The sequence below is a fragment of the Equus asinus genome, chromosome 10 (assembly GCF_041296235.1).
Source record: "Equus asinus isolate D_3611 breed Donkey chromosome 10, EquAss-T2T_v2, whole genome shotgun sequence".
Lineage (NCBI taxonomy): Eukaryota > Metazoa > Chordata > Mammalia > Perissodactyla > Equidae > Equus > Equus asinus.
In genome coordinates this window covers 10,093,370-10,106,145 of record NC_091799.1, presented here as the reverse complement: position 1 = coordinate 10,106,145, position 12,776 = coordinate 10,093,370, and the positions used below count along the sequence as shown (strand labels likewise).

Genomic DNA, 12,776 nt, shown 5'->3' with positions numbered 1-12,776 from the left:
GGCCCTCCCACTGCAAACAACATCACCCAGACAACATATTTTAGGCCCCTGACTTCTGGACAACAGGCAACACACCACCTTGCCTCCTGACAGCGGGGCCGCGCCCAAGGTGGGCCCCAGGATGGCCGGCTGCTGCCCAGGGCAATCTCCCAGCCAAGACCACTGACCTGGGGCCCCGGGGGGACAGCGCCCCACCGAGAGGAGGTGGCGGCGCATCTTCAGGGCAGGGCGCCAGGAGGAGGGAATGTTCAGGGCACCAGAAGTGCATCTGAGCAATGCAGGGCCCCCAAAGCTCCCAGGAGCAGCTGCCCCAGGGCCGCGAGCGCAACAGAGACGCTAACAGTCAAGCAGTGCTGGACACACTGGAGTCCAGCCCAGCCCAGAGCTCGGCACCTAGCTGAGACTCCAGAAAGACCACACCTTAGGACCAGCCAAGTGAGCCCCATTCTAGACTCGCCCCAAAATCTGAAACCAAAAGCCCCGATAACACCCACAGGGGACCCTTCGTAGGCTGAATACCACCAAGACAAGGGTTCACCTAACAAAATGTCACACCACGGCCGCCAGTTCAAGGTAATCAGCTAGAAATTAACTGCCTACGAGAACAAAAATCAACATTCTTCACAGGAAGACAACAGAACCCCAAATCTCTACAATGTATCAATACACAATATAAAAATCACAAGATCTACAAAGAAACTGGAAAATGTGACCCATAGTCAAAGGGAGAAAATGCAAAAAAACCCAGATAATAGAAAGCAACTCCAAGGTGGCACAGATGTTGGATTTAGCAAACGCAACTATTGTGTGTTCAAAGAATAAATGGAAAATGTTCAAAAACTTAAAGGAAAATATGGTCTTGACGAGTACAGAGAGGGAGAAACAAAAATTGCATGAAACTACATAAAAGAACTAAAAGGTAATTCTCTAATAAAAAGTATAATCACTGGAATGGAGTTCACTTACTGGGCTTGACAGCAGACAGAGAGTCGGTCAATCTGAAGACGGATCAATAGGAATGATCCCGTCTAAAGAACGGGAGGGTGGAAGGGCGACAGAAAGATTTTCACCACTTCGCAGCCGCTAGGTTTCCGTGTGACCATCGTTGACGGGACGCTCCGACAGCCCCACAGAGCCTCTCTCAGCACACCCCACCACTGCTTAGAGACGCCCTTCTCCAGCCCTGCCTCCTGTCTCAGTCTGGACGCTGCTCTCCAGCCCCGGGGCCCCTTCCCCCTTCTCTCCTGGTACGTCCTGCATTTCCTGCTTGCAAGTCTGCACGTTCTCGGTTTCCTCCTGATTCTAGAGGAGCACATTCTCCAGGAGCTTCCTGAGAAGAACCACGAGGGGAGGAACATTATCAAGTCTTTGGTTGTCTGGAAACGTCTTCACTGGGCACTAACCCTTGGCCGGCAGGCAGGCTGCGCGCGGGCTGCAGGTGAAAGGCCACCCCCAGACACGAGACGCTGACGGTCCTCCACGTCTTCCAGCTCCTGGGGTCGGTGCTGAGGGGTCTGGAGCCACATGACTCTGAATCACACGTAGGATGCTTTTCTTCTTCTCCTGGGGGGGTCTTCCCCAACGGCATGCGGGGTCTCAGGAGGGTGGAGGGTGCGGGGCGCACCGGGTGTGCACACGCCCTTCTGTTCTGGGACACGTCCTTGTACCTTTCTTTGATGACGTCCTGCCTCTGTTCTCCGTCCTCTCCTCCTGGAACTTCTCTGACTTCCACGGCAGGCTTCCTGGCGGAACCTCTAATTTTCTTATCTTTCCTCTTCTCTGCCTTTTAGGGAAATTTCCTGAACTGTATTTTGCAACCCTTTCATTGAATTATCCACTTCTACTGTCAAAATTTCAACAATATCCAAGAGTCTTTCTGCTCCTGCCCTCTGAGGGCCTCGAGGCTCGGTCCGGCCCTTGTTCTTCCACACGGCTGCCTTCTTTCCTGTTCGCGCAGTGCCCGTCTTTCCTCTCAGAAGTGTCTCAAGCGTCTGGGACGGCTGCTCACACTTGAGAGTGAGGCACCGCACAGCTGTCTGGGGAGCCGAGCAGGGCGCCCCTGGGAATGGTGGGCCTCACGGTGGGCAACAGGGCCTGGAAGGCCAGGGCCCGAAGGCCTCTCCTCTCGGCCAGTCTGTCAGGAAGAAACCGTCCTGTCCCCACCTGTGGGTGGGCATCGGCTGCCGCGGCTCGGATTCCCAGAGGGTCGGGGTCTGAGCCCTTCCTGGGAAGAGTCCTGGGCTGGGCTGCAGGCTTCAGGCCCGGGCGGGCAGACAGCCACACCGGCCTCTGCTCTCCTCTCCCATGGGTGTTTTCCTTCTTCCCTCCTCTTCGCCCTGAGCACTTTTCCTTTTTAATGCCTTCACTCTCACTCTAACGGGCCTCAGTGGGCCAGGGACAAGCAGCCAGCACGCGAGTACCAGCACCTCGGGGCAAACCTGGCGCACACAGCACACCCGGCTGCCCTTCCGCCTCTCCAAGACTGTTGCACCTGCGTCCATACGGGACGTCGGCCTGCTTGTTCTCTTCTCGGAAATCACTCCCCACCTGCCCCAGAGGTGTGCAAGCTTCTCCCACCACCAGCTTGGATGGATGGACACCCAGCCTGGGCTTCTCCCCAGGAAATGGAGAGCTGGGACTGTGGGACACGGTCTCCATGGGGCATTACAATCCTACCTATGCAGAGATGGGCCCCTGGGGCCAAAGCACCACAGATGCGGCCCAACCACAGAACGTCTTCTCCCAGTCTGGGAGGGGTGGCTCCTCCTGACGCCTCTCCTTGGTGTGTAGACCGGCCTTCCCTCTGTGTCCTCACGTGATTGCCCCTCTGCCTGTCTGCGTCCTGATCTCCTCTCCTAGAACGTCAGTCGGGTGGGATCAGGGGCCCCCCAATGACCTCATCTTACCTTAATTACCTCTGTAAAGACCCCCATCTCCAAACGCAGTCAGCATTCTAGGGTCCTGGGGGCTAGGACCACAACAAGCGAATTTTGAGGGGGACACAATTCGACCATAACAGCGGGGCTGGATACCCGTGTGCCCTTCCCCAGAGAGTGGCAGAGGGTCCCCATGCTGGCTCTGAGGGGAAGGGTCAGAGTGCCTGAGGGGGCCCGGGGGCCAGCGGCACCACACCCCATTCTCTCTGACCCTCAGCAGAGCCCGGGGGCTGCCATCCACTTCACAGATGAGAACAGCTTCAGGCAGGCCTGAACCCGGGCCTTACCCCAGTTCTCTCCACTATTCCACTGTTCATTATTATTTGCTTTTTAATTGCCTTTTACTGTTTATAAAGGCAATTAAGCATACAGAGGATTACTTAGAAAACTAAACAAATCTGCAAATTTTGAAAAATTAATGCAAAAGAAAATTGTTAAAAGCCACACTTACCTCACCTTCACCTTCTTGTCATCCCTCTGCTGTCTGGGTGTCTGTCTGTGTCTCTGCAGAGACACGCGCTCAGGGTTAGTGCTCCGTTTGGGCCCCGGTGCCAGGTGGAGGGACGCGCCCTTCTGCCACAACGAGGTGGGACTGGCGCCTTCCTGCAGGTTCCTCCACATGCGTCCCAGAGCCACCACAGGCACGGGAGCCTGCACCCCACGCTTGGGCACCCCATCCCACTCGACGCCAGCCCGCTGGGCCCTGCATGCCGGCGTGCTCTTGGCTCCCATGCCCCAGGGCCCCTCACAACTCCTGCCTGGGAAGCAGCATAAAGGAGGCCTTATTTCACATGGAGACAGGAGGCCACAACCAGGGAGTCCTCAGTGCGGCCAGTGGACGTCAGTTACAGACCCAACAGGGAGAATCGTCAATCACCACCCCAGCAGGAGGAGTTCTCCCTGCCCAGCAGCCCAGCCAGTGAGAAGCCGTCACCACCCCACACCCTCGCTCTCCTCCAGCAGACAATAGACTTTCCTTCCAACAACCCCTCCCAGCTTTCTCCTTTTTCTCTACAAAGTAACGCTCCTCTCCTGCGTTTGCTGCACTTGCCTGTGGTTTAGCTGCAGCTTGCTTGTCCCTCGAGTTGTGGTTCCTCTGCCCTTCCCAAATAAACCCATCTGGCTGGGAAAAGAACTGGCTGTTTTATTTGGTCTACGTGTTCCACAATTATGAGGGAGCCGGCTACATGTCCCCGCCAGGTGCTCCCTGTGCCCTTCATCACAGTGGCAGGTGGGGCCCAAGAGGGGGTGATAAGGGGGGCTGGCAGTCCCCAGGCTCCACCTCCCTGAGCAGCCTCACTGCCCAGTGTGCTACGAATCCTTCTGAGAGAATGACCCCTCGCCAGGGCCGCCCCTGCCTCGCCCACCCCTCACAGGCCCTGTGGACGGTGGCTACCCTCCACGTTACCGACAAGACTCGTGCCCGGAGCACAGTGGAGGCAGGCTGGGATGCGGCCAGTCAGCACTGGCCTCGGAGCCCGAGAAGCCGTCACCCCCACAGGGGAGGCCTTGAGGCCTGGAGCGCCATCCCTCCCAGCCCTCACACCGGCTGGCCCCCGTCCCACAGGACAGCCGCACCCGCCGTGAGCACAAACTGCACACGTTACAGACTGCATACAATGCCTCACACTGATTTTTACGTGGGTTACGTGTGGGAATGATAATATTTTGGGTATACTGGGGTTAAATAAAATTTATTATTAAAATTAATTTCCCATTTCTTTTTATATTTTTAGTGCGTCTACTAGAAAATTTAAAATTGCACGTGTGGTTCACATATTTCTGCTGGACACCCTGGTTTTGAAAGAGAAAAGCAGCCGACCGACAGAACAGTGGCCCAGAGGCACCCGGCTGCCTCCCCCACGCAGCTGCCCGGGCCCCACAAAGCTCTGCTTGCCCACGGGGGGCCTGCCGGACGCACGGAGCAGGACGAGCACACAGCCTGGACCACGTGGCCCCCGACCCTCACAGCCGCACCCGGGAAATTCACTCTGCTGTCCCCAAACTCCAAATGCAGGCGGGGACACGGTCACCACCCCAGATCCCCAGGGACATGGGGGTGCACAGCCCGGACCCCTGCAAACAGGGGGCGCTCAGGCCTCTTCAGTTAAACAACACACTCACTTGAGAGCTTCTTCAATTGGTTTTCAAACAATTAAATGTTTGTGAAACATCTTGGTGAGTTCAGAGCTGTACTGACATCATCCACACACCCTAAAACTCACCCTTCTCAAGTGAGCTCCATGTTTCAGTACATTCAGGTGTGTGCAACCACCACCACTGATTCCAGAACATCTCATCACCCAGAAGGACTCACCCTGTGCCCATAGTAGTCACTCTGGCAACCACGAATCCACTTTCTGTCTCTGTGGATTTGCTCGTTCTGGACATTTCATACAAATGGAACCACATGAAGAGTGAGGTTTCTGTCTGGCTTCTCTCATTCGGCTGATGTTTTCAAGGTTCGCCATTGGCAGCGTGTGTCGGGACTTATTCCTGTTCACGGCTGAGTAACGTTCCATGGTGTGATGGACCATGTCTATTTGTTAAGGGACATTGGGGTTGTTTCCAGCTTTTTTTTTCTTTGAGGAAGATTAGCTCTGAGCTAACATCTGCTGCCAATCCTCCTCCTTTTGCTGAGGAAGACTGGCCCTGAACTAACATCCGTGCCCATCTTCCTCTACTTTATATGTGGGACGCCTGCCACAGCATGATTGCCAAGTGGTGCCATGTCTACACCTGGGATCCGAACCGGTGAACCCTGGGCCGCCGAAGTGGAACATGCGAACTTAACTGCTGCGCCACCGGGCGGCCCTCTGTCACCAGCTTTGGCTGCTGTGAACATTCGGGCACAGGTCTCCGTGTGGACACAGGCTGTCACTTCTCTCGGTGGACCCCTAGGAGCAGAACTGCTGGGCCACGCGTGACTCTGTGTTTAACCTTCTGTGGACCCACCAGACCGTCCACGGCTGCGGCTGCAGTTTACGCTCCCGCCACGGTGCAGGAGCGTCGCGGGTGCCCCACATCCTCACAGACACCTGTTGGGGTCTGTCTTTTTCACTTTATCCATCTTAGCGGGAGTGATTTTTCACTTACTGATTTAAGGGCCGTTCCTTTCTTTAAAAGTCAAGACCGCCAATTTTAAACACAAGAAAGTGACTTTTCAGCGACCCCGGGGGGCGTGGGGGCAAGAAGCGCGAGGGCTTCCGAGCAGCAGTGACAGGCTGGGTCTTCTGCACACGGGCTGTGAGCCATGTTGTCACGGTCACTCGGGTTGACTGCGTGGGCTTCAGCCCTGGATCTGGATTTTCCCTGCACCCACGCCGCTCTGCGAGCCCATCGCGCACAGCACAGGGAGGAACCGGCCGCCCCGGGACCCTTTCTGGGGTGCCAGATGCGGCAGGGGCAGAGGGCCGAGGTCACCACCCCACTGTTCGTGTGGCTTCCCCACTCCCCGGCTGCTCTTACCGAGGGCCTCCTAACGGACAAAATGGGGTAGAAATCCAATGAACTATGAACGGCTATTTAAAAATGACATTTTACAAAAATATTTAACGTCATGGATAAAACCCTCCCAGTGTGGCATGAAGCCATATTTAACAGAAGCGGCCGTGCAGCAGTGGGCGGGGCCTCGTCAGAACCGAGTGGGACGTGTGACCAAGGATCCGCTGGGCCTCCGACCCACGAGCCGGCCCCTGGGGGCGCAGACCACCAGCTGTCTGTCCATTCTTTTATTTTTTCTATTTTCTAAACATTATACAATGAACACACTCCACTTTGTATTCATGAAAAACACCCCACAAACATTATTTTCAAAAGGTAAAATAAGCTACCATGGAATCAGCTTCAGAAAGGAGATGGTCGCGCCTGCTTGCTACCCGGCCCGGCCACCAGACGGGATGTGCAGGAGGTGGCCACTCCGGCCGCTGGCACCAGGCGCTCTCCGCTGCAGAGCTCGGTCTCCTGGAGCCCGGCTCCAGCTCCGCCCTCGTGGTCAAGCCCGACGGCTGTACCCTCTCCTATCGGTTATCTTGTGCTGCTCAGCGGCCTGCCCCAAACTCAGCAGCTCAGAACCACCACTAGCATTTACTGTCCCCTGGTGTCGGGGCCAGGAATTGGGAGCAGCTGGGCCCAGTGGTCGTGGCTCAGGGTCTCTGGGGGTTGCAGCCAGGATGAGGCAGGGGCTGCGTCACCTCAAGCCTCACCTGGGGCTGGGGACCCACGTCCAGGACGGCACAGTTGCACGGGCCGCAAGGACTCACCAGCGCCAGTCTGGCACCTGTGTGGCGGGAACTTTCCTGACCTGTTTTGTCTGATGCTTAGCGCCGGCTCCGGTTTTCTGCGTCTTCTCAGGTCTGTTTGGATAGATGGTCTTGCTCAGAAGTTATCCCATAATATCAGTGTGCATGCTGTAAATCTTCACATCTGTGCATCTCTCATTAATGTTGAGTATTTTTTTTCATTTCTTTCTTGTTTCCCCTTAATTAGTCTTGTCAGAAGCTTATTTCATTGCTCTTTTCAAAGAACTAGCTTTTGGTTTTATTAATTTCACACTTTCTGACTTAATTATTTAGTTAAGCTTTCACTTTATTAACCCCCTCTTCTTCCTTTTGGTTTCTTCTGTGTTTCTGACTTTTTGGGGCACGGTTTCCTTCTCCACCACAAACACTTTTTGGTCAAATACAGGCTCCCTGGATTTGCCTTTTTCTCGTAAGAGTCCGTAGATGTCCCTCTTCCTTCCGACATCCAGAGCTGCTCCTGGCCTGGGCCTCCTTCCTTTGCAGATGACCCGCTGTTTCTCTGGAAGCTCCTCAGACCGGCCCTTTACGCTTGGAAGTCGGGAACCAGGCCTGGAAGCCCCGAGCGCAGTGCGTTCCGTGGACTGTCTTCTTCCTCGCAGACTGTTTCCGCATCACCAGACTCATCAGACGTAGCACTGCGCCGGCCGGTTGCCCTGTTCCCACCCCCACTCTGTCCTACTGCCCCCTGCGACAGCAGCACACAGCCGGGGGCAGGCCCGGCCCTCAGTGGTCACGGTGTGGTGGCCACACGGCGGCGGACGGGTTTCGTGTCCAACTCTACAGTCCTAGTACGGACACCCACTTGGAAGGCCTGTGGGTAGAAATCAGCTCAGAGAGCAGCAGCAGCACATTTTTAGTTTGAAGCTGCAGGGAGAGTAGAAGGGATGTGGGTTTACATCTTGAGAGTAAAGACAGATGAATGGCGCTGCCTCCAGGTCCAAATGACACTGGGACGCCTACCTCGCAGGAGGAGGAAGCCCCTGACCACCACGCAGTCCTGCTGGAGTGAATTAAAAATTTCCCTGTTGTATATTCTTTCAACTCTGAACCTCAAAAGAGATTAATCTTGAGCCACTTCTGTCTGTACCACTCCCCTGCCGTGCAGGCTGCCTTTGCTGGCCGGAGAAGAGCACACCGTACCTGTCTGAGTGCCACCCTTCCCCATCCTTTCTGGTTTTCTTCTTTAAGATGATTTGCCGGGGTGGGGTGGGGGGGCCAGGTCCTCAGTTAATGTGTTAAAGGCCAGCAGCCTGAAAACAGGCTGAAGTGGTGGGTTTTGCAGACATGAGTCCTGGGCAGTGAGCCTGACAGTGGGTACCACCTCAACGAGCCCTCAGGGAGAGGCGGCTGACAGTGAGCGCCCTGACCTGGGAGGCACTCTATGAACTTGTCTTACAGACGCAGCCCAGGGTAGACCAGGTCCCATGGAGCTCATCTTGGTCGCCAAGTGTCTAAACCATATCCAAGGCTATTTTTTTTTTTTAAAGATTTTTTATTTTATTCCTTTTTCTCCCCAAAGCCCCCAGGTACATAGTTGTATATTCTTCGTTGTGGGTCCTTCTAGTTGTGGCATGTGGGACGCTGCCTCAGCGTGGCTCGATGAGCGGTGCCATGTCCGCGCCCAGGATTCAAACCAACGAAACACTGGGCTGCCTGCAGCGGAGCACGCGAACTTAACCACTCAGCCACGGGGCCAGCTCCCAAGGCTATTTTTATTTCCTGAGAGAAAAATCCTTCGCGGCATTTTATTTTTTCTTGGAAAGTGCTCATCGTTAAAAAACAAAACAAAACAAAAACTTCCTTGTATTGGGCTATAATCAATTCCCAAATACCCGACTCCTGACCATTTGATTGACATCTGTGCTCGAGAATTAACCACAGAGAATTATCGAGTTCCCTTGGAAGTAAGTTCCAGCACCAGGCTGACCTCTGGTCATCTTCTCACCTTAGGAAATAGTTCCCTTTCTGGACGCTTCCACTGATAGAGGCATTGTGTGAGCCAAACAGTCTTGGCGGGTCTGCCCACACAAAGCTGGACACGGAGGAAGCACAATTCAAGCCGGAGCCTGGGCAGTCTCCCTTCGACGCTGTGAGCAACCACAGGACGGCCCGCCTGGGGAGGGGGCCGTGCAGCTTCCTTATGAGGGTGCCCCTAGGACTCGGTGCATCACAGCCATTCCAGACACCTCAACATCTACCTGGGAACAGATTTTAGCTCAAACATAAGGAAGTTTTTAAAAAACATTTAAATCATTGAATGTTAGAGCTGGAAGAATCTTAGAAGTGATTTAATCACTCCAACTTTCAGGATATCTGTAAAATAGAAAAACCTGTAATTGAGACCTTGTTAAAATTTTTTTTAAAAAACATTAAACATTTTATTTTGAGATAATTGTAGATATACATGTACTTGTAAGAAATTATTATAGAAACACCCCATATACCCTTTAGCCAGTTTTCAAGACCATACCACCTTGAAACAAATGAACAAAAGAATTACCATCTTGAAAACTACAGTCAAAATTGCAACCAAGGGGGCTGGCCCCGTGGCCAAGTGGTTAGGTTCCCGCACTCCGCTGCAGGCGGCCCAGTGTTTCGTTGGTTCAAATCCTGGGCGCGGACATGGCACTGCTCATCAAACCACGCTGAGGCGGCATCCCACATGCCACAACTAGAGGGACCCACAATGAAGAATATACAACTATGTACCGGGGGGCTTTGGGGAGAAAAAGAAGAAGAAAAAAAAAACATTGGCAACAGTTGTTAGCTCAGGTGCCAATCTTTAAAAAAAAAAAAAAGTGAATTTTATGATATGTGAATTATATTAATTTCTAAAAAGTACTGGAGACTTTAAGTACCAACAACTCTTTTAAGGAGTTTTGCTGCAAAGGAGAGCAAAGAACAAGTGTGAGGTGTCAGGTCTTCGGTTTTGGGGGAGTTTTTGGTTTAAGATGGGAAGAATAACAGTACAACTGTAAGGTCGATGGGCTGACCCTATAGTGAGGGGAAATAATGCCAGGAGAGAGGAGCACCCTGAGGCACCTTGGGGATACCAGAGGGCCAGGGCACGGGGGGACCCCTCTCAGGAGCAGGGGTCCTCAGGGGGGAGGCAGGTCTGTGGGTGCAGACACTGGGGGGGTCCCCTTCCGGCTGCTTCCATTTTCTCCAGGAAGCAGAGGGCCAGGTCCCGGGCTGGGAGGCAAGACAGGCCAAGTGGGGCCGAGGAGAAAGGACGGGGAAGGAGCCCAGTCATGGGAGGAGCGAGTAAGCTGACCAGGCCCCTCCTGACCCACCTGAGGCTCGTGGTCAAGACGGACGGAGACCAGTCAGTGTGACCAGGCCCCTCAGCCCGGACAAAGGGGCCTCAGGGGACTGGAGGCCCCGGTGGGTGAGGGGTTGTCTGGCAGAGACTGTGAGCTGCAAGGACAGGGTGGGGGTGAGGACTGCAGCTGTTGGCCACAAGGAGTCCATGGAGAGACGGTGGATGGGGGCAGCAGCTGAGGTAGCCGAACTCCCCAAGGCAGGACTGGGCAGAGCTGCAGGGGTGACAGTGACCCCAAGCAAACGCAGACGCTGCTGGGAAACCAGGGAGGATGGCAGAGGGGGAGGCGTGTTGTGAGACCTGAGCGTCCACACCGGGAATCCGGGACGGAGAGGAGGCGAGGGCGCCCACCCACCTCCAGCCAGCAGCTGGGGAGGCTGAGTCCCAGCTGGTGAGGAAGCAGGGTCCTTGGGGCGCAGGCACCTTCCAAGCCATTCACAGGACTCGTCTCAGGTTCTGGCAGGGGGTCCAGAGAGCTCTCCTCTAACATCCTAATTCAAATGGATCCATTTTTTTCCTGCTGGCCTTCTTCACTGCCCAACTTTCACACCCGTAGGTCGTAGTTGGGAAGAGAGGGTGTGGATGACCTTGGCTCTGCTCTCTAATGATGCTTCCTTATACTCGATGATCTTTCCTAATTCTTCCATGGCTGCCCTTTCAAGTCTCAGTCTTGTCTTGATTTCTCAGCTCCAGTCTCCATTTAAACTGATGACTGAACCAAAGTAAACAAAATCTTTAACAATTTCAGTACCTTCACTGTCTGTGTTAAAGTTGTATACTTCTTCTGTGGTCATGATTTTTGTTAATGCTGGGGCAATACTGTGTGACAAATGGATAAGGAAACTTGATTCCAAAATGGAGTCGGGAAACCATGAAAGGAGGGCGCACAGGCATATGCCACTCGCCCCAATTTGCATAGCTGGCAGGAAGAAAGAAGACTCCCGCATCTCAGGAATGACAGACTGTTCACCGCCTGCAGCCAATGAAAAGCTGCCACTCTGATTTTCGTCTCCTGCGATGAACTTGTTTTTTCAACCTGCTCAAGCTGCTCAGTTTCCTCCCAGAACCTAATAAAGGCGACAGCCCATTTTTCTCTTTGGACTTGCCTATGGTTCTCCATAGCTTGTATTTCCTGAATTGCAATTCCTCTGCTGTGGCTGAATAAATTCATTTTTTGGGTACAACAACTATTTCATTCTTAAGGACGACATTACTTGGTGATCAGAAGTAGGATCAAAAGAAGACCCTCAAGAACTCCAAGGCTGTTGAGCAAACAGGGGCCTGTACCCACAGAGCCCACTAGGCTCACTGCTTTCTTGCCGACCCTGGAATTGGAGGGTAAGTCTCCTGGATCAAGCTCTGCTCTCTTGCATTTTGAGCTCTCTGACTTTATTTAGGATCTGTTTTTACTCTTTGTGAAGGCACTGTCCTTTTGGTGAGTACTCCTTTGTTTTCTTACTGGAAGCATGCTAGAATTTCAGGGTAATTCCTTTGGAATCAGGCTATTGTGGAAATTAATAGCAGAAACCTCAACTACACAGTACAGGGAGGCCTGCAGGGCAGCCCCGGCCCCAGCACATCCTCAGTTACTCCAAACTGGAAGTACAACCACTTTACCTCTGAGGGAAGACTTCTCTCCCACCCGGCAACAGCCCAGCCAATCAGAAACACTGCAGCCCAGCCAATCAGAAATGCCACAACCTAGCCAATCAGAAATGCTGCAGCCCAGCCAATCAGAAATGCAACAGCCCAGCCAATCAGAAATGCCACAGCCCAGCCAATCAGAAATGCCACAACCTAGCCAATCAGAAACGCTGCAGCCCAGCCAATCAGAAATGCCACAACCTAGCCAATCAGAAACGCTGCAGCCCAGCCAATCAGAAACACTGCAGCACAGCCAATCAGAAATGCCACAACCTAGCCAATCAGAAACACCACAGCCAAGCCAATCAGAAATACCACAGGCCAGCCAATCAGAAATGTCACAGCTTGGCAATCAGAAACACTACAGCTCAGCTAATCAGAAATGCCACAGCCTGGCCAATTAGAAACATTGCACTCAGCTAATCAGAAACACTGCAGCTCGGCCAATCAGAAATGCTGCAGCCCAGCCAATGAGGAGCCGGTGTCATCCTGATCTGTTCCTCTCCCCCAATGGACTTTCCTTTAGAAAGTAGAACAGCTCCACCCTCTCCCCCTTTTCTCTATAAAAGCAGC

At 53.5% G+C, this 12,776-nt stretch overlaps 1 protein-coding gene across 11 annotated transcripts in view; it reads right to left on the bottom strand.

Moving 5' to 3' along the window:
• EXD3 (exonuclease 3'-5' domain containing 3) overlaps positions 1-12,776 on the bottom strand; it is a 95,498-nt gene that overhangs the window by 74,563 nt on the left and 8,159 nt on the right. Inside the window, exon 2 of one of the 11 annotated variants that reach the window (XM_070518285.1) lies at positions 3,388-3,440. The exons of 9 other annotated variants lie outside the window; for them this stretch is intronic. The gene's annotated coding sequence lies outside the window, so the exon portion shown is untranslated. Of the gene's footprint in view, positions 1-2,676; positions 2,698-3,387; positions 3,441-12,776 lie in introns of those variants that run through there. One more of the 11 variants, XM_070518286.1, reaches the window with a different exon arrangement.